Raw genomic sequence first — 20,812 nt, 5'->3', positions numbered from 1 at the left:
AATTGCTAATCCATAAGCAGCTGTGCTGTGTTTGCTAAAGAGCATCTACGGGGAAGTGGACTTGGCCCAGTGGTTAGGGCGTCCGTCTACCACATGGGAGGTCCGCGGTTCAAACCCCGGGCCTCCTTGACCCGTGTGCAGCTGGCCCATGTGCAGAGCTGATGCGCACAAGGAGTGCCCTGCCACGCAGGGGTGTCCCCCACGTAGGGGAGCCCCATGCGCAAGGAGTGCACCCCGTAAGGAGAGCCGCCCAGCGCGAAAGGAAGTGCAGCCTGCCCAGGAATGGCGCTGCACACATGGAGAGCTGACACAACAAGATGACGCAACAAAAAGAAACACAGATTCCCGGTGCCCCTGATAAGGACAGAAGTGGTCACAGAAGAACACACAGCGAATGGACACAGAGAGCAGACAATTGGGGGGGCGGGGGGAAAGTGGAGAGAAATAAATAAAAAATAAATCTTTTAAAAAAGTAAATAAAGAGCATCTATGGCTTTGCACGCTGCATATACACTGAATTCTGAACTCTTCAATTGATGAAATGCCTCTGCTTCACATCTGCTTCTTTCTGAAGCCTGCTAGGCAGGGGTTCCGCTGTCAGACGCTCTCCTGGATGCAGCATTGAGGAAGGATGGTCAGCACGGAAGGAAGGGATGCGCCTGGCTGGACGGGGAGAGCTATGTTAGGCCATCCCAACGGACTTGGAGAAATGCCTGCTTATATGTGAAACAAAACCCAAAGAAAAAGTCTTCCTACACACCGTGACATGGATTATTTAAGAAAGCTATTAAAAATTCAGCTCTGATAATGGCCCTGACGATGTCATTTTGAACCATCCACGGGGGCTCTGGGGATGGCTGAGAGCAAAATTAAAATGATAAATTGAAATGGCTTGCTCTGACGTCCGTGGTTAGCTTTCCGCCCTGGAATCCAAACTGCCTGCTGCATACCGAGAGAAAAGTGACGTGAATCCAGCCCTGTGGTTCCTCCAGCAAAGCCAGAGTTTACCAGTAAATCTGGTTAAAGTAAAGCAGGGACTGCACTTAGACCCACAGATTTATAAAGGGCAGGCAGGGGCAGGACCCTCCCATTAACGGGGGAAAATGCTAGAACGCTTCTCTGGATCGACAGGGAAAGAAAGATGGGACGCTAGGACGGCTGGGTCCCTTGGCAGACGCCGGAGCAAACTTCTCACCGTCTGGGTTTCTTCGCCTATTGAATGGGGATAACAGTTTGCAGGGTGGTGGCTGTGACTACACCCCCACCCCATTGAAATGGCATCCCTGGGTGGGGGGCGCAGACATGGGTGTTTCCTAAGGCTCCCCTCGGGGAAATCAAATGGGCCACCCCATCCGACACGGACCAGAGGAACTGGCAATCAGCAGATGGAGAAATTGAAGAAGGTCATGGAAGCAACTGGAAAACAGCTCCGTTTTTTGGATGAAAGGAAAGCAAATCGAAATGCAGATTCTAAGGCTTTGCTGGTGGGGTGGTCTCTGGGAATCCGGTAATGTATGCCTAGTTGCTTTGTAAACCCACAGCCTCTCTAATAAAAGGGAAAATGCAGGTTAGTTTTCTAAGTGGGGAGTGCAGGGGCTTGGAAGGAGCTAGATCTAAGACAGAGCAGGGGAGGTTCACTGCTCAGTGGGGATGTGGAGGGGGGAAAGCAGGAAACCATGGGAGGCTGGGCACGACCGTGGAGCGGAATGGGAGAGGAAGAGGGCAACCGACAAAGCGAACGACGGAGGAATCCTAGCCAAGCTCTGAGACTTCCTTGCACGGGCTCAGCTTGAGCCTCTCCTCTGGGCTCCAGGACAGGCATCAGCTACAGATTTTTGATGGGACTTCGTACTTGGCATTGCTATGGAAACGACTGAAGGCTTTTGGGATATTGTGATGGATTGAATGTCATTTGCATCTGGAAAGAATCTGGATTTGGGGAGCCTAGAGGGTGGAGGGTGATGGTTTGGAACTGTATGTACCCCAGAAAATCATGTTCTTAGAGTTGATCCATTCTTGAGGGGTAAAGCTATTGTAAGAAGGACCTTTCCTGGGTTAAGGTATGGCCTTAACCTAATCCTCTCAGTGGGAGTCCTTTAGAAAGGGAATCAATACAGAGGAAAGCCTGGGTGGCAAGAAGCTGAAAGCAACGGAATCGGAAGAAGGGTGAGCCCAGCAGACGCCACCATGTGCCTTGCCAAGTGACAAAACCAGGAGGACAGCCTGTCTTGAGGGAGAAAGCATCGCCTGATGATGCTCTGAGCTGGACATTTTTAACAGGCTCAAAACTGGAAGCTTGTAAGGTAATAAATTCCCACTGTTAAAAGCCAATCCATGTTTGGTATCTGCTTTGGGCAGTTTGGCAAACTAAAACAGATTTTAGTGCTACTACCCAATTGGCTTCTTGGGTTCAGTGGAAAAGGAACTCAAGAATACAAGTCCCTGTAAGCACACACAGATCTAAGATAACAGTTTTCACAAAGGAATAATCAATATTCTAAGAGGGAAGCGGACTTGGCCCAGTGGTTAGGGCGTCTGCTTACCATAGGGGAGGTCTGAGGTTCAAACCCCGGGCCTCCTTGACCCATGTGCAGCTGGCCCGTGCGCAGTGCTAATGCACGCAAGGAGTGCCCTGCCACGCAGGGGTATCCCCCGTGTAGGGGAGCCCCATGCGCAAGGAGTACGCCCCGTAAGGAGAGCCGCCCAGCGCAAAAGGAAGTGCAGCCTGCCCAGGAGTGGCAAAGCACACACGGAGAGCTGACACAGCAAGAGGTGACACAACAAAAAGAAACACAGATTCCCGATGCCGCTGGTAAGGATAGAAGCGGTCACAGAAGAGCACACAACGAATGGACACAGAGAGCAGACAGGTGGGGCAGGGGAAAGGGGAGAAGGGGAGAGAAATAAATAAAAAAATTAAAAAAAAAATTCTAAGAAGACATTTATGTTGGACAACCATTTCTTTAGTCTCATTTTTAAGCTTCCAAATCATCTTTTTTGGGTGCCTCCTCCCAAGCCTTCAGCGTCTTGCTAGTGCTTTTCTCCATTAAAGAAGGAATCCATTAACCTAATTTAGTAATCACAAGTTATAGACGTCAAAACAGCTCTTAGAGCCACCAGCTATTAGAGAGCACATCTAAAATGCTATTAAGATCTTCATTTTTAGCCTCAGCAGCAGCACAGGGGAACACAGACTCAGCCTAATTTGCCCACATGAACACACACAAGGAGTTCTGCCCTCATTGAGGAGGGGAAAGACTGTAATTCAGAGAAACTGACTCCATCCTGCAAATGTGTAAGTTTTCACTTCTGGACGGGGGTGAGAGACAAGGGGGATGAAGGGCAATTCAGATGTACCCAAACCCAACGAAAATATCCATTGACTGTTTCCAGATCTCTCTGTAACCCAAGTCAAAACACTGTCAACTTTAGAATAGCACTTAATTTATTTGAGCACCTACTGCATTCTTTGAAAGTCGGTTTGAATAGCATGCTTGCAAGCAAAAAATAGCTGTAATGTAGGGGCATTTTTGGGACATTGGAATTGCCCTACATGATGTTGCAATGACGGATACAGGCCCTTACACATATTGTCATAACTTACAAAACTGCACGGGGGAAGTGCACATGGCTCAACTGGTAGAGCGTCCGCCTACCATATGGAGGGTCCAGGGTTCGATCCCCAGGGCCTCCTGATCTGTGTGGTGAGCTGGCCCATGCGCAGTGCTGCCATGCACCAAAGAGTGCCGTGCCATGCCGGGGCGCCCCCATGTAGGGGTACCCCACACACAAGGAATGCACCCCACGGGGAGAGCTGCCCTGCGTGAAAAAAGTACAGCCCACCCAGGAGTGGCACCGCACACACGGAGAGCTGACGCAGCAAGATGACGCAACGAAAAAGAGATGTAGTTTCCCTGTGCCACCTGATACTACAACCAGGTGCAGAAGAACACACAGCAAATGGACACAGCAGACAACAGGGGAAGGGGAGAGAAATAAGTAAAATAAATCTTTAAAAAAAAAGAAGAAAACTGCATGGGACAGGGTGTAAATGATAAACTATAATCCGCGGCTAGTGACAATGGTTCAGTATGTGTTCATCAGTTATAACAAACGTACCACACTAATGAGGGTTGTTGTTGACGTGGATAAGTGTGGGAGGGGGAGGGAGTGGGACCTACGGAAATCCCCTATATTTTTTATTTATCATTTACATAATCTAAAGTTTCTTTAAAACAACAAAAGAGTATGCTTGCGATTCTTTCCCCTAATAGGATCAGTTTACCCCTTGTCCAACAGCTCTGCCACTCCAACAGCTGTGGGACCTTTTTTAGGTCAACGGCCATGGCTTTAGTTCTCGCCGTCGTTCTTTGACCTATAAAAGAGACGCCCGGAACTCTCTGGGGTTCTGAGCCCTGCCTTTCAAGGACCCCGTCGAGCGGATGGATTCAGAAGTGGGAAGGTACTTGGGGAACCCACAAGGGCTTCAGTATGTAATCATGGCCATCTAAACGGACGTGACCTACAAGCAAACTAAAAGGTTTCAAGAAGTCCAGGCTTCAGCTGCGATTGAAACGGCCTCCCCGGCTCCCACGTGAGCGGCGAGAAGGGAATGTGTTTCTGTTTTGCTTTGATTTAATGCCAGCCGTGATGGGAAGGCGGGTCCTCACCACGTGGCGTGGGCTGCTGGGAAATTTCTCACCCATGCTGCTGGTGAACTTGACCCTTGAAAGCCAGCAAGAGAGAACTAAAACCAGGGGGCAGGCAGGTGCCGTCTTCCTGGCCAACTGCATCTGAAGTAGGAGCCCTTTCAGCCTGATGCTATCCCCAAAGCAAGCAGCTTCTGCAAAGGACGGGCTGTCCCTGAGTGCCCTACCCCTGGCTCACTCCCAAAAGTGACCGGTCGCCACCATATCACTTTAGGTGATCATGTTATAGATGTAGATGATCGGGAAACCATTGCTCTTTTTGGACCAAATACTGACTTACAGGAAATGTTTTGTTTTACTTTCACTGCATTCAAAAATGATCGAGGAAACTGAAAAATATATATTTGGTGGGAAGCAGATTTGGCTCAATGGATAGAGCATCCGCTTACCATATAGGAGGTCCAGGGTTCAAACCCAAGGGCCTCCTGGCCCGTGTGGTGAGCTGGCCCATGCGCAGTGCTGATGCACGCAAGGAGTGCCCTGCCACGCAGGGGTGTCCCCCGTGTAGGGGAGCCCCACGCGCAAGGAGTGCGCCCCGTAAGGAGAGCCGCCCAGCGCGAAAGAAAGTGCAGCCTGCCCAGGAATGGTGCCGCACACACGGAGAGCTGACACAACCAGATGACGCAACAAAAAGAAACACAGATTCCCGTGCCGCTGATAACGATAGAAGTGGTCACAGAAGAACACACAGCGAATGGACACAGAGAGCAGATGTTGTGGGGGGAGAGAAATAAATAAATAATATATCTTTTGGCTTTCTTCATCAAGTAGACTGTACCAATTACCTCCCCCGCTCACCACAACTCACCCAAAGGACACACTATAATACTTGGAATTTTTTTTCTGTTTTCTTTACATAGCCCCCCCCCCTTTTTTTTTGGCATGAAACGAGTTTTGTTTGTTTTCTATCATAATAGAAGATGAGAACTGGAGAACCAAAAATAGAACTTTGATTGTTTTAAGACTCACGTGTCTCAAACTTGCCCATTAGGCTTCGTAACAGCAATCCTCTTTGCCTCTTTTCCACAGACTCTCCTTCGAGAATTGGAAGCACTCTGGTAATCAGTGGCTTGAAAAAGACACACAAAGTGAAGTGCAATTCTCTCTGAGATGTATAATCACCTCCCGGCAGGGAAAGAACTGCTCAAAAGCAGAGTCAATCATGCAAATCGCTGCCAAGTCGGACAAAACATGATTCGGGATCCATTTGTACCGTAATGATGTAAATCATTTCGAGATTGAGAAGTTTTTACATAGTGAGGTTAAAAAACGTCCTATAAAACTGTTTCCAGTTATTAGCTCTGTGAGGGAAGGGACAACCTTTTTGCTTTAATATGCATCTCTTTATGATGGAACAGTAGGCTGCTTGGTCCCAAATCACAGAAGCCACTCCTCGCTCTGCGGCACCATAAATTACGTTCTTGATCCGAACTACTCTTAAAGTCACAGAACCTCGCAACCCAGGCAACTCTGTGCTCTTACGATTCAACTGACCCGCTGGAGTCACTCCCCAAAGCACCTGCACATCTGTCATATTTTCCACAAGCCCCCAAGCCCGCCCCATCTCCAGATATTCCTGGACACTTGGTTAATCCCTACGATGGCTCCAAGGCCAGAACCACCTGGATACACGGAGTGGAAAGGAAGTGTTGGCGCAACTTAGACAAAAAGTAACTTGTGCTCTTTACAGCGAGGAGTCCCGGTGAGCTGTGTCTCTATGAGAAGGGGTCCAGGAAAGAGTGGCTTTTGAGTTAGATCTTGACAGGCAAACATGCCAGGGAAGGAAGGAGAGAAGGTACACATTAGCCATGTTCTTTCTCCATCTACCTCCCAAGGATCCTGCAACAAGGACGATATGAATTAACATCTGCCTTAGGAAATTGGGTCCCAGCCTCACACGGTACACCCTGCCCGCAACACCCAACACTTAACCCATGGTATCCTGGTGAGACTAAAAAATGTTAAATCAGGATTTGGGGGCTCTGCCTGGAAACCCAGCTGCTCTGTGTAGAGAATATCCAGGGATGAAACGGTTCCACTCTTCAAGTCACTAAAAAAATTTTTTAGGGCAATGGTGAACTGGAGGACTGCCTACAAACATGAAAATAAAAGCAATGAGTTTCAATGCATGTGATAAGACCCCAAAAGATAAAACGGGCAATAGATATTGTCCATAAGGTGACAATAAATGAGTGAATCAACACATGGAAGTATGTTTATCTGGTCTAATAAACTACAGAGATGCGAAAGCAATGTAAATGAGATACCACCCTTCACCCGTCAAAGGCAACTCTACCGTTCTCAGTGTTGATGGAAGGAAATCTGAACACGTCTTCCTTTATGGGGGCATCAAAATGAGCACAACTGTACAAATAAGTCAATGACTAAAAAGAACTACCCAGGGAGCGGATGTGGCTCAAGCAGTTGAGCACCTGCTTCCCACACGAGAGGGCCTGGATTCGGTTCTCGGTGCCTTCTGAAAAAAACAGAAACAATCAACAAGCCAAACAAAGGAAAAGACCAACTCAGGGAAGCAGATGTGGCTCCATGGTTGAGCACCAGCTTCCCACGAACAAGGTCCCGGGTTCAATTCCCAGACCCCAGCACCTCAAAAAAAAAAAAAAAAATTATACACACACATGAAGAATGCTTATGCCGTAAGTGAAACAAAAATGCCAGTGTCCCAAGCTAATTGCAACTCAGTAAAAATTCATATGCTTATGACATACTTGCCAAAACAAGGTGGGAGTTCTGATTGTTTTGTAAAGTATCTAACATTATGATACTAAAAAGAAAAGGAACATAGAGTACAATTATGAAACATCAGCGCTTGGAGGGTTCCTCCTCGGGATCATCTAGAACATTCTCTCCATTATGCTACTGAGAACCAACCCCAGAGTCTTACTTGGAGTCAAGGTCAAGGTCGAAGACCTTGTTTGGAAGAGGAACCACAACGAAGGATTCCCCACGTCCAGGCCACTGTTCTCATCTGCTTCTCTAGCTTTACTTTTTTTTAAAAACGAAAACATTTTGATAAGATAATGTCTGAGAATGAAATCTTTTAAAACACCAGAACAATAACAAGCATCTTCATAAAAATCAGAAGGAAGAGAAGTGTGAGGGGCCTCTGGGCACTGGAGAAGTATAGGCTGTGGACACGCAGGGCCGGTTGTTCTCAATTTATCTCGGCAACTGTTGATTTAAAATTTTATTTAAGGGAGCAGATGTGGCTCGCCCGGTTGAGCACCTGCTTCCCACATGGGAGGCCCAGGGTTGAGACCCCGGGTTCAGTCCCCAGCGCCTCCTAAAAAACAAAACAAAGCAAACAAATGAAAAAACCAACTCAGCAGAGCTGATGTGGTTCAGTGGTTGAGCGCCAGCTTCCCACATACGAGGTCCCAGGTTCAATCCCTGGCCCTGGTACTTAAAAAAAAGTTATCTAAGGTAGATAGGTAGATTGACTGATAGATGGTAGGTAGGTAGAGGATAGAAAATAAAGATAGATGGATAGAGGTAGATATTGATGGATAAGATAGATATGTAGCTATGTATGGATGGGTGGATGGATGAAAAGATAGATGGATAAGACAAATATAGACAGATGGATGGACAGATATAGGGGATGGATGGATAGATAATAGATGGATGGAAAGATGGATGGATGGGAGGGAGGGAGAGGCAGGCAAATGTGGCAAAATGCTTGGAAGGGTACTCTAAAGTTCTTTGTATGGGTTTTACAACTGTCCTGTAAGTTATTTCAAAATAACATGTTAAGAAAAAAAACCAAAAAAATAGAATGGTTATTTTTTTCAGCATTTTTGTGTAGGGCATTAAAATTATCTGAATTTTTAAAATAATTTATTTACGGAATTTTAGAACTTAAGAATGAGTTAAGTTTTCTGAGCTCAGTCATGAACGAGACACGGTCTCTTATTAAATGCCACGCTAGTACCCTGTCAGAGGAAGTGATCTCCAACAAAACTATGTTCAAAGAAGAGATCTTTGCAAAAACTAGCATCCAAAGATTTATGATGCTTTGATTCTTCGATAACAAACTGCACTGGGGCCCCTCCTCCCGTACATCTGTCCACTTTAATGTTTTAGACCCAAGATTATCTTCGACATAAAAATGAATTCATAAACTTTTTTTAACAGATTACACTTTCAGCAGTGTAGGTTTTAAATAAAGCATGAACGAGAAAATGGACAAATTCTATTAACTCCCTTCTACAGTAGTAAGAAAAAAAGAAATGCTTCTTCCCTGCTAGAAAAAAAATAAACACAGACACGTATACAAACCTATTAGCTGTTCCCTTAGGATAGGAAAAGAAAAGGCTCACCCTGCCTCCTGGATTTCAGTAATTAACACTTTATAATATTAAGGCAAACGACAATGCCAGGTCACAAAGCAGAGCTGAAGGACAAACCCCTATAAATTCTACATATTACTACGAAAATTACCTCCTCCTTATATTCTCTTTGGCATTTGGAATAGCTTTCGTATTCCTTCAAAAGGAAAGAACAGAAGGGAAAAGCAAAATAAAGCCTTTATAGCCCTAATAAAATATTAGAAAACCAAAGAAAATGGTTGAATAGGAAGCGATAGTCTCCTCGCAGGTTTAAACCTGCTTGTTTTGCTAAGGAAACTAAACTGGGTGCTTTTGAACGTTGCAATAAATATTTACTGAGCCTCTCTTATTTACCAAGCACCAAGTTCTGAGTTAAAGGGCTTTAACATGTATTGTTTCAAATCATTCTAGAACTCTTTCCCGTTGTACACATGTAGAATGAGGAACAAAGGGCCAGGAGGCTCCCTTTCCACCTATTTGGTATTTTTTAGCTAGTCTTCGGGAAGTAGATTCAGAAGCCAAGTTTTAGCTGTGCGGGGGTGGTTAACATAAGAGAGCCCCACCCCCCAAAAATGATAAAATCCAGGCTTTCTTTTAAATTAGGAACAGGCGCATCGCTGACCGACGCATTCCAGCTGACAGATCATTTATAACTGCCGCGCTGCTGGCAGGCCCTTGCGTGACTTACCACACTGGGACATTTGCACGGCCTCTTCGTCAGCCCCCACGGGCCTGGGGAGCCCCCCGCTGCACAGAGCCCACGTTTGAAGAGCTGCAGAAGTCGTCCCCCGCAGAACAGGACGGACCTGTTTTCTTCTTTATCATCGAGATTTTTTAGGTTGCCCTGTTGGGTTCAAGTGTGTCTCTTCCTGCTAACCCAGTGACCAAGAGCCAGATTTATGTGCCCAAATCAAACATGTGCCTGCAGAAATGCACATGCCAAGAAGCCCGCCTTGAGAGTGCACAGAACATCACCATCCTGTTTCCCAGGACAGGTCCCCATGTGTTCTTTGTTCTTTTTTCCCCCTGAGATGGCTTCCTTGTCTGTTTGCTCGTTGTTCCTGCTCATTGCCTGCTCGTTGTCTGTTTTTTCTTTAGGAGGCATCGGAACCCGAACCCAGGATCTCCTGTGTAGGAGGTAGGCGCTCAACTGCTAGAGCCACATCCTCTCCCACCATGTATTAATTTTTTAAATTTTTTTAAGATTTATTTTATTTTTTCCTGTTCCCTTCCCCCACATTCTCTGCTCTCTGTGTCCCTTCGCTGTGTGTTCTTCTGCATCCGCTTGCATTATCCTGCGGCACCGGGCAACTGCATCTCTTTTTTGTTGCGTCATCTTGCTGCATCAGCTCTCCTTGTGTGCAGCGCCACTCCTGGGAGGGCTGCACTTTTTTCACGCAGGGCAGTTCTCCTTGCAGGGCGCACTCCTTGTGCATGGGGCACCCCTACGTGAAGGCGCCCCTGCATGGCATGGCACTCCTTGCGTGCCTCAGCACTGTGCATGGGCCAGCTCACCACATGGGTCAGGAGGCCCTGGAGATTGAACCCTGGACCTGCTATATGGTAGATGGACACTATCGGTTGAGCCACATCCACTTCCCTTCCATGTATTCTTATTATTTAAAATAAATGATGAAAAGTACAAGTACAAGGACATCAGTGGATTATCTAAATTCTAAATCTTTCATAAAAGCCTATGATTATGAGAAACTTCTGGGGTGGAGGGCAAAAATAAATATGATACATACAAAAAAAAAATAAGTAAATAAATAAATGTGTCTTCCAGGCTTGGGTTCTCCTGAGACCCGCCCAGCCCTGCTGCTTCTCTTTGCGAGGGGCGGGAGGTGGCACTGACTGCCAGGTAACGTTATGTAGCTGCTCGGTGTCACCTCCTCCCTTTGCCCGCTGGACCAGCACTGAGCAGAGACAGTTTAATTAGCCTCCATCTTTCCTCAGTCCTGCGAAAGCACTAAGCAAAACATCAACTGGCGCTCAAAGGCACTCGCACCTATGAAAATGGCTTAAGCATTCTCAAAACACGGAGCAACTCCTCCAAGAGAAAAAAAACTTAACATTTCAACCTGGCTCTACTAATCAGCATTTGCAACAGGGGCTATAACCATCAGAACACCACGCTACTGGCCTTAACTTTCACAGTTTCAGCTTTGCTACGTTTACATCTGAGTCAGCATTTTGTTTTGTTAAAGGTGTCCAGGGACACGGAAGGATGAGAAACTAAAAGCAAAATCTACTGTTTTGGATTAAGAATTACCTTCAAGTTCTCTTTAGGCGCAACACAATCCTCACACTTAAACACAAAATTTTAACCTGGTCCATTTGCTAACGAGCAATTGTTAAGCAAACAAGTGAGGAATGCTGTCATAGTTATAACTGTGTTCAATCTAAGTTTTTGTTATATGCCAGCAAAGATAAACCTGTCTAGATATCTAGAGAATGAGAAAAATCAATGAGCTATTCAGCACAAAGCCACTGAACAAAAATGAGGCTAAAAACAGCTCTTCTGTAATCCACTCTGAGTGGAAAATGCAAATGCGCCACCTGGCAGGTGAGTCACCCAGGTGATGGGAAGAAAATGTTGTCGCACAGATGGCAGGAAAAGAACCTTCCGAAGCCCACCACCTCCAGTGATATTCTCATTGCATAAGATTTCTCATCTTTAACATCCAAATTTTTTAATCAATTTATAAAATCATCTGGTAAGAAAGACTATTAATTCACGATTCATTCAAATGTCTTCTACCACCAAAATATGAACGTCACCAATGCGAAGTCTCTTATAATAACGCTTCAGAGAGACCTTAGACACAGAGCGAGCTAAGTGCTGGAAAAAAGAAAGTTTAGGTATCCTCGTTTGGAAACACAAAATGTGGCCAGGGTGATTGACAGAGTCAGAGCCATCCCCTGGCTGCGTTTGGCTCTATCAGGTTTGGGAGAACGCATTTGGAATTCCAGTCCCCTTTTCTACCCCCGTGTTTCCATTAGCCTGTTGGGGATCGAATCCCGCCCCCCACGGAAGGTGTGTCTGGATGCCAACCCCTCGTCCTCGTGGGGAGGAACCTGTTTGCAAACATCTTTGAAGATGCTATTTTCAGTGACACTGTGCCAAACTGGAGGAGGATGGAGCTTAATCCAACAGGACCGAAGTCCTTATAAGCAAAGAAAACCAGACACAATAAAGCCAAGGGTGCAGCCGTGGAATCCGGAGAAGCTGCTGCCACGTACACTGCCACGAGATGGAAAAACCTAGGAACTCCCAGGATTGGCAGCCAGCCAGGAGATACCCACCCCTGGATGACAAGCCTTCTAACCTCTGAAACCGTGAGCCAAAAAATTCCTGTTGTTAAGTCACCCCGTTTATGGTATGCTTCAGCAGCCGAGACACTAAAACAGAGGCTGGTTTTTTTTTAAAACAAAACAAAACAAAAACTACCTAGCAAACTGTGAAATGACATGAAGTCACAAACACTCCTTTTTATTAAGAACACATGAAAGTGACAGTGATTGTGTTGAGTTGGAACCTCCACTTTTCTCCCTTCTACTCTTTCATTTTCCTATAATTTCTATAATATTTATAAAGCTCTTTATTTTTGCATCATGTGATTCACACCTAGGTAGCATTCCTGACAATCTATTTCAGATACCTTTTAATGAAACTAAGCTCGATTATTGTAGTCAGCTAGTTGGCTGATAGTTGCTACCACCACCATCACCACTGCTGGTGGGAATATAAAAAGGTGCAGTGGCTGTGGAAAAGAGTCTGGTGGCTCTTCAAAAAGTTAAACACAGAATTACCATATGACCCAGTGATTCTACCTCTAGGTTTATACCCAAAAAAAAATTGAAAGCAGGGACTCAGATACTTTGTACGCCAGTATTCATAACAGCATTGTTCACGAGAGCCAAAAGGTGGAAGCAATCCAAGTGTCCATCAATGGCTGAATGGATAAACAAAATGGCGGTGTGTCCAGGCAGTGGAATAGGATTCAGCCATAAAAAAGGAATGCAGTTCTGATACCTGCTACAACATGGATTTCAAGGGATTGAAACCATTATACTTAGTGAAAGAAACCAGTCACAAGATATATATATATATATATATATGAAATGTCCAGAATAGGCAGAGCTACACAGAGCCAAGTAGATGAGTGTTGTTTAGAGTTAGAGGTAGGAGAGGAGAAGGGGGACTGCCTGCCAGTGGACACGCTCTTGTTGGAGTGATACAAATGTTCTAAAATTATTGTGATGATTGCCCAACTCTGTGAGTATACTAAAAGCCACTGAATTGCACACTTTAAATGGGTGAGTTGCCACACCATGGAGCCTAGAGTGATTACAGCCGAAAGTGGGAGGATTGCATCCAGCATCCATGTGGAATCTGAGCCTCCTCTTGACATAGAGGTGCAATGGACACAACCAATCCAATGTCCACATAGAAGAGGTGGCATTGGATTGGGAAAAGTGGACATGGTGGCTGATGGGTATGGGGAAAGGCAGGAAGAGATGAGAGGTGGAGGCGTCTTTGGGACATGGAGCTGCCCTGGATGGTGCTTCAGAGGCAATCACCGGACATTGTAAATCCTCACAGGGCCCACTGGATGGAATGGAGGAGAGTATGGGCCATGATGTGGACCATTGACTATGAGGTGCAGAGGTACCCAAAGATGTACTTACCAAATCCAGTGGATGTGTCATGATGATGGGAATGAGTGTTGCTGGGGGGGGGGGGGGGGAGAGGTGGGGTGGGGGGGTGGGGTTGAATGGGACCTCACATATATATTTTTAATGTAGTATTATTACAAAGTCAATAAAAAATAAAATAAAATTAAAAAAAAAAAATGGGTGAGTTGTATGACGTGTGCATTGTTTTCAATCACACTACTTCTAAACACTGGAACAATTCATACTCTTCCAGCAATTAACACCTGGAAACGTCTCTTGGAAGGACAGTGCTTTTTGTTTAACATCACCCACTGCTATCCTCTTGGAGTAACTATGTTTCAGGGCATTCACTTCCTTCTTTTCTTTTTTCTTTATTTTTTTAATGTTACATTCAAAAAATATAAGAAGTTCCCATATACCCCCCACCTCCCCATCGCCCCACTCCTCCCACATCAACAGCCCCCACCACCCCGCGGCACACTCATTGCACTTGGCGAACACACCCCAGAGCACCGCCCCACCACACGGATAATAGTCCACACTGCAGTTCACACTCTCCCCCAGTCCACCCAGTGGGTTATGGCAGGATATAGAATGCCCAGCATCTGTCCCTGCAGCACCACTCAGGACAACTCCAAGTCCCGAAAACGCCCCCACAGCACATCTCTCCTTCCCTCTCCCTGCCCTCAGCAATTACCATGGCCACTTTCTCCACCTCAATGCTACAATTTCTTCCATTACTAGTCACAATAGTTCCATACTAGAATATCAGTAAGTCCACTCTAATCCATATTTTATTCCTCCATCCTGTGAACTCGGGGAGGGTGATGTCCACTCCACCTCTATATCCAGAGAAAATAAAACCTCTCATTCCCTTTTAATCACACGCAAGGACTACAATGCTCCTTGAGCAACAGTAAAATGTCATGACAAATCAGATGTAAGTGGTGCTGATTCCCCAAGGAAATAAAATGCATTCTTTAATTATGAAAGCCTCTCCAGATGTCTTGGCAAGTTCTTGTGATAGAAAGAAGCTCCTTTCCCACTAAATTCAAAGATAGGAAGATAAGTGGGTCTTAAGTGCTATTGAGTCAAAGTCAGCACTGAATAATAAATATTTTAGGAAAGATTTTTAAAACTTAAAAAAACCCCACCTAAATCTTAAAATTCTGCTGAGATTATCATCCATCCTTGAACAGGTAAGTTTACTGGTGGGCTACAGTTGTCTTTTAAAAAGACTCCAAAGCTTAAGAAGGGTCATTTGTATTTTCTGTATTCAAGTGTCTACAGAAAGCTTTTACAAAAAAATCTTCACTTCAAAATGAATATCTTTCATCTGGACCATGAGATTTAATCATCAGACATTATTGTTTCCCACACCTGGTACTGAAGAGCGTAATGCAGTTAAGACACAGCATTCCTATGCTAAACTTTGGTATGCCCCAAATTTCAATTTCCCTTCCACAGTATTAAAGCAAGTGTTAGAAAACTGGTCAACTATCCTGTGAATTAAAAACGTAAGTCTGAGGAGCAGATGTGGCTCACGCAGTTGAGCGCCCACCCACATGGGAGGTTCTGAGTTCAGTTTTCAGTGCCTCCTAAGGAAAAAACAAGCAGTCAACGAGAAAATAAAACACACACACAAAAAAAAAAACCACAAAAGAAAACCCGAGCAGACACTGAGTGCAAACATCGTGTGCAAACAACAGCCAGCAGGCGATAGAGCCACCTGCAAGGGGGGGTGATTGAAAAAAAAGACAAAAAAAACCACAAGTCTGTTTTGAAATTGAAATGTTGCACAGAATTGGAAGTTTCTACAGAATTTGGTACTTGCTTCAATATCATATCATCCCTCGTAAGCATAAAGGATCAATTATATAAACAGATTCACCCAGGGAAGCAGGTTCCCTGTACAGCACCTGCTTCCTCTGTACAAGATCCTGGGTTCAGATCCTGGCGCCTCCTAAAAATGAACGAATGACAGAATGAATGAATAAATATTAAATAAAGAAGAGACTGTCCCAAGAGAGGAAACAGACTGAATTTAGTGTTTGTGGGTGGATGCATCGATGACTAGCTTTGCATGGATACAGCAGAAAGAGTTCTGCTTTAGAGAAAGTCTCAAACCGCTAATTCATGAAGTAAGTGCCATTAAGCGACGCAGGGAATCACGGTATAAGTCAAAAAGAAAACTTAAGCCCAAGAGAGGAAGGATCTGAGAATGCTAAGAGCTGGCTTAACCTCTGCTAAACTCTCTTTTCTATTAATGTAAAGGCAATGAGAAGAGGTAGAAGCTCTGAAGTATAAAAGGACTGAGCCTGGGAAAACTTGCTAAACCTTGACGTGGTAGAAGGTCTCTCTAAAACAGAAATGCCAAGGGCCAGGAATGCCAGGGGGAAAGAACACTGAGCCTGCTGTTTTACGGTAAAAGTTATAAAAAGCTGCTGGGATTTTCTTCTTTTTGGAGGTGGGGAAAGTGAAACAAAGGTTTTCTGATGTAATTACCGTTTGGGCTATAAATTTATGCCATTATCCGGTGTTGTGTGTTTTTTTTTTCAGGAGGTACCAGGGATCGAACCCGGAACCTGGTACGTGGGATGCAGGCGCTCAACCACGGCGCCACATCCGCTCCCACTGAGCTACACCCAGCAGGTGAGCTTTTTGTCGAGGCTTCGGTCTGAAGCAGAAACTTGGCCATATAACATGACTCGGGAGGCGAAGCTTATTAGTTTGATTTTTTGGCTTTTCACTCTCAACAGACAGGTGGAGCTACCAATACGCCTCTCGGAGGCCAGAGGCGTGACTCTGGGGTAGCGGATCTCCAACTGCGGCCAGGCCAAGGACTTAAAAGCAAACACATGTGGCAGGAGTGGGGGTGGGTGGGGAGTGGGGCATACGGGAACCTCTTGTTTTTTTTTTTTTCATGTAAAATTATGTGTGCTCTATGTATCTTTAAAAAAAAGGAATAAAAAATGTTGCTAATGAAAAAAAAAGAAGTGGGTTTCTGGGAATGAAAAGAAACAGCAAACACAGGCAACGACAAGCGCATCTCTTTGCTGCCATCCTCGTCAATCGAGTGGAAGAAACTAACAGGCAGGGGAGCAGCGAGCGCACAGCGGGCGCACCAGGGCTCTTTCCACCCTCTCTCCCAGCTTTCAGGACACAGCCTGGAAGTGGAGGGTGGGGTCAGAAAAAGCACAAGGGAAGGGAAGACTAGAGGCAAAAACAGGGAAAGAGCGAGGAAAATGGAGCGCCCAGGGCCTCCCCTTCCCAATCGCCTATGCGCATCAAACAATCCTATGCAGAAAACCACACTGGGGAAGGGAGGACAGGGAGGGGAAGACTGCGCTTACCACACAGGACACTTCCATCTCGGGAACAAGAGAAAGACCTGGGGGGCAGAACTAGAAACCACAGGCGGTTGTGACGGGCTGGACGCTGGCAAGCGAAGGAGCAAGCGCGGAGCGGCTGTTGCGCAGTGGTTGAGCGCCTGCTTCCATGTACGAGGTCCGGGGTTCCAACCCAGTACCTCCTAAAAAAAAAGAAAGAGCAGGTGCCAGGCTTCTAAGCTGGCCAGGGTGACAGGGTGACTCCATTCTGCAAAATGGCGAGGACACGAAATAAAGGGTTGTTGCTGTTGTTGTAAAGATCTATTTTTTATTTCTCTCCCTGCCCCCCCCAAGTTGTCTGCTCTCTGTGTCCATTCGCTGTGTGTTCCTCGGTGTCCGCTTGCATTCTTGTCAGTGGCACTGGGAATCTGTGTTTCTTTTTGTTGCGTCATCTTGCTGTGTCAGCTCTCCGTGTGTGCAGCGCCACTCCTGGGCGGGCTGCACTTTCTTTCACGCTGGGTGGCTCTCCTTAAGGGGCGCACTCCTTGTGTGGGGGTCTCCCCTACACGGGGGACACCCCTGTGTGGCAGGACACTCCTTGCGCGCATCAGCACTGCGCATGGGCCAGCTCCACACGGGTCAAGGAGGCCCGGGGTTTGAACCCTGGACCTCCCACGTAGTTGGCGGACGCTCTATCCGTTGAGCCAAATCCGCTTCCTCTGTTGTTGTTGATCGTTTCTTTTTTCTGGGGGGATGGGGGAGGAGAAGAGTAAACTCATCCAGGGCACAGATGCCCACCTGGGACTGAAACTTGGTAGACGTAATTGGTCTTAAAATCCTGGGGGTAGACGAGCTGCCCTAAGGTCAATGCCACAGTCTGGACCAGTAAAGGAGTTGGGATGGTCCTGCGGGAGGAAATCTGTTTCAAATGGGATGGAATTCGGGTAGATAGATACAGATAGATAGCCAGATGATGGACCGATCAATGAATAAATAGAACGATATGGCAAATGTGGCCCACTGTTACAAGCTGGTGGACTGGGCATCTGGGTGGAGGGTATATGGGCATTCTCTGGTGGGTTTTGAGTGTCTTCGCAACTCTCCCATTAAGTTTAAAATTATTTCAAAATAAAAAGTTAAAAACCAATAATGAATCACACGGGATAGAGAGCAACAGGGAGCAGGGCACAGCTGAATGGATAATTAGAGCAGGTGTACACAGCAGAAGCGGGAGAGGCTGGATATCGGACGGGCCTGGCACTTACTTCAACCCACATTAAAGGGGGAAACAAGTGGCATCGATTCTTATCTACCCCAAATCGAGAATGCTCTTCTGGCCCGGCATCAGCTACCTCCAGGCTGAAATAAGTTTTGGCCACTGAAGAGGCATCATTTAACATTTACTCGAAAGCAGATATGGTCATGTAGCCTAAATGCCTAGAAAGGTAGGCTGCATTATAAAAGTTTTGGAGCTCTCCGGTATTCCAGCAATTACCAACGCGGCTGATGCTTGCCGTGGAGTACCACCGTCAAGGTCCACTTGGCATTTCCTTAGTCTCATTACCACCAGCCCCAAAACTGGGCTTTGGGGGTGAGACCTCTATGTCAGGATGCTCGAGATCTAGTAAATCTGCTTATTTGTTCAATTTTCACTTTATTGGCTCATTTGGAAAATGGGGGTGATTCCACTTACCTCATAGAAGTTATAAGCTGTTGATAACATGGGGCGGGGGAAGCATGTTCAATTGCCCCCCAAAACTGCCCAGTCCCTAGTAAGTACTCAAATCCACCAAATGTTAGTTCCCTGAATCCACAATCATGGAGTAAAGGGACTATGCTACCTATTTCTTCTTTGTTGTTGTTAATATTTATTTTACTTATTTATTTCTCCCCACCTGCTCACTGTTTGCACTCACTGTGTCTGCTCGTTGTCTGCTCACCTTCCTCTTTTTTTTTTTTTTTATAGATTTATTTTTATTTATTTAATTCCCCCCCCCCTCCCCCGGTTGTCTGTTTTCTGTGTCTTTTTGCTGCGTCTTGTTTCTTTGTCCGCTTCTGTTGTCGTCAGTGGCACAGGAAGTGTGGGCGGCGCCATTCCTGGGCAGGCTGCTCCCTCCTTCGCGCTGGGCGGCTCTCCTTATGGGTGCACTCCTTGCGCGTGGGGCTCCCCTACGCGGGGGACACCCCTGCGTAGCACGGCACTCCTTGCGCGCATCAGCACTGCGCATGGGCCAGCTCCACACGGGTCAAGGAGGCCCAGGGCTTGAACCGTGGACCTCCCATGTGGTAGACGGACGCCCTAACCACTGGGCCAAAGTCCGTTTCCCTCACCTTCCTCTTATTAGGAGGCACCAGGAATCGAACCTAGAACCTCCCACGTGGGGGGCAGGTGCCTAATTGCTTGAGTCACCTTCACTTTCCTCTATATGTGCCTGACCCTTGAGAAACTGAAAGAGGTCGAGGCATTTATTAGTTCATTCTCTACAGGTGTCAACCTTACAATCAACACAGACATACACTGCAAAACAAGCTAGGAGCACTTGTATACACAAAACTAGCCCATCAGATCCCATGCCTTCTTCCACATTGTGCTAATACCTTGTGTGAGGGGCAGCGGGCTTGGCCCAGTGGTTAGGGCGTCCGTCTACCACATGGGAGGTCCAAGGTTCAAACCCCGGGCCTCCTTGACCCGTGTGGAGCTGGCCATGCGCAGTGCTGATGCGCGCAAGGAGTGCCCTGCCACGCAGGGGTGTCCCCACGTAGGGGAGCCCCACGCGCAAGGAGTATACCCTGTAAGGAAAGCCGCCCAGCACGAAAAAAAAGCGCAACCCGCCCATGAGTGGTGCTGCACACACAGAGAGCTGATACAGCAAGATGACACAATGAAAAAAGACACAGATTCCCAGTGCCGCTGACAAGAATACAAGTGGACACAGAAGAACACACAGCGAATGGACACAGAGAGCAGACAACTGGGGGGAAGAGGGGGAGGCAGGGAAGGGGAGAGAAATAAAGAAAAAAAAAAAACCTTGTGTGAGAATAAAGAAGAGAAGATTTCATCAAAGAAAAAAGTCAATAAATGGGTATTCTAAACTCATAAAACTAGTCTTAAAAATAAACACAGTATTAGTAAATATTTATTAAGACACAAGAATCAGTACTTAATGCCAGATGGCCAGATGGCTTAATGAAATCCTAACAAGAAGAGCCCGACGTTTTAAGGCTTTCCCAAGGAATAACTTTCTTAAAGTTAAGCTTAGTTGCAATCCCAGAATATAGTTATTTGCTTTTGCAGTCATGAAACTATGAGGCAATCAGTGATCAGACTCAAGGCGAAAATAAATCAGTGGCTTTCCCAACTTCTTATCCGAAGCTGAAATAAACCAGCTGGTCAACTCATAGCAAAGGAATCATAAGCTTTGGGGATTTTTCCTTCTTCATGACCATAAAAAGCAACAATCAAGCAACATTTCCCTTTACTCTGGTTTGCTGGAGGAAGAATTTCAGCTCCATTGAAGAAGGGCTCTGTGTGACCTTCCCCTGATCTTCCTTCAAGTTCACATACAGCTACAATACCTCCAGTATTCACTGCAGGAGCTGAAAAGCGTTTGAGGAACACAATAATTTACAGCATTTAACTCCACAGTAGTCCAATTGTCTTTGGCTCCAGAAAATATGGTTAAGGGAAAGTTTGAAGGCATAATGTGGCTTGTGCTGGGATATTTAGCTCTAAGCACAACAAATT

The 20,812-nt window shown here is 46.1% G+C and overlaps 1 protein-coding gene across 1 annotated transcript in view; it reads right to left on the bottom strand.

The window, feature by feature from the left end:
- Window positions 1–20,812, bottom strand: part of AKAP12 (A-kinase anchoring protein 12) — a 109,645-nt gene that overhangs the window by 68,356 nt on the left and 20,477 nt on the right. The gene's annotated exons all lie outside the window — the stretch shown is intronic.

The sequence above is a fragment of the Dasypus novemcinctus genome, chromosome 28 (genome assembly GCF_030445035.2).
Source record: "Dasypus novemcinctus isolate mDasNov1 chromosome 28, mDasNov1.1.hap2, whole genome shotgun sequence".
NCBI classification, from domain to species: Eukaryota; Metazoa; Chordata; class Mammalia; order Cingulata; family Dasypodidae; genus Dasypus; species Dasypus novemcinctus.
The sequence above is the reverse complement of the archived record's forward strand: the minus strand, read 5'-3'. Positions and strand labels throughout refer to the sequence as shown.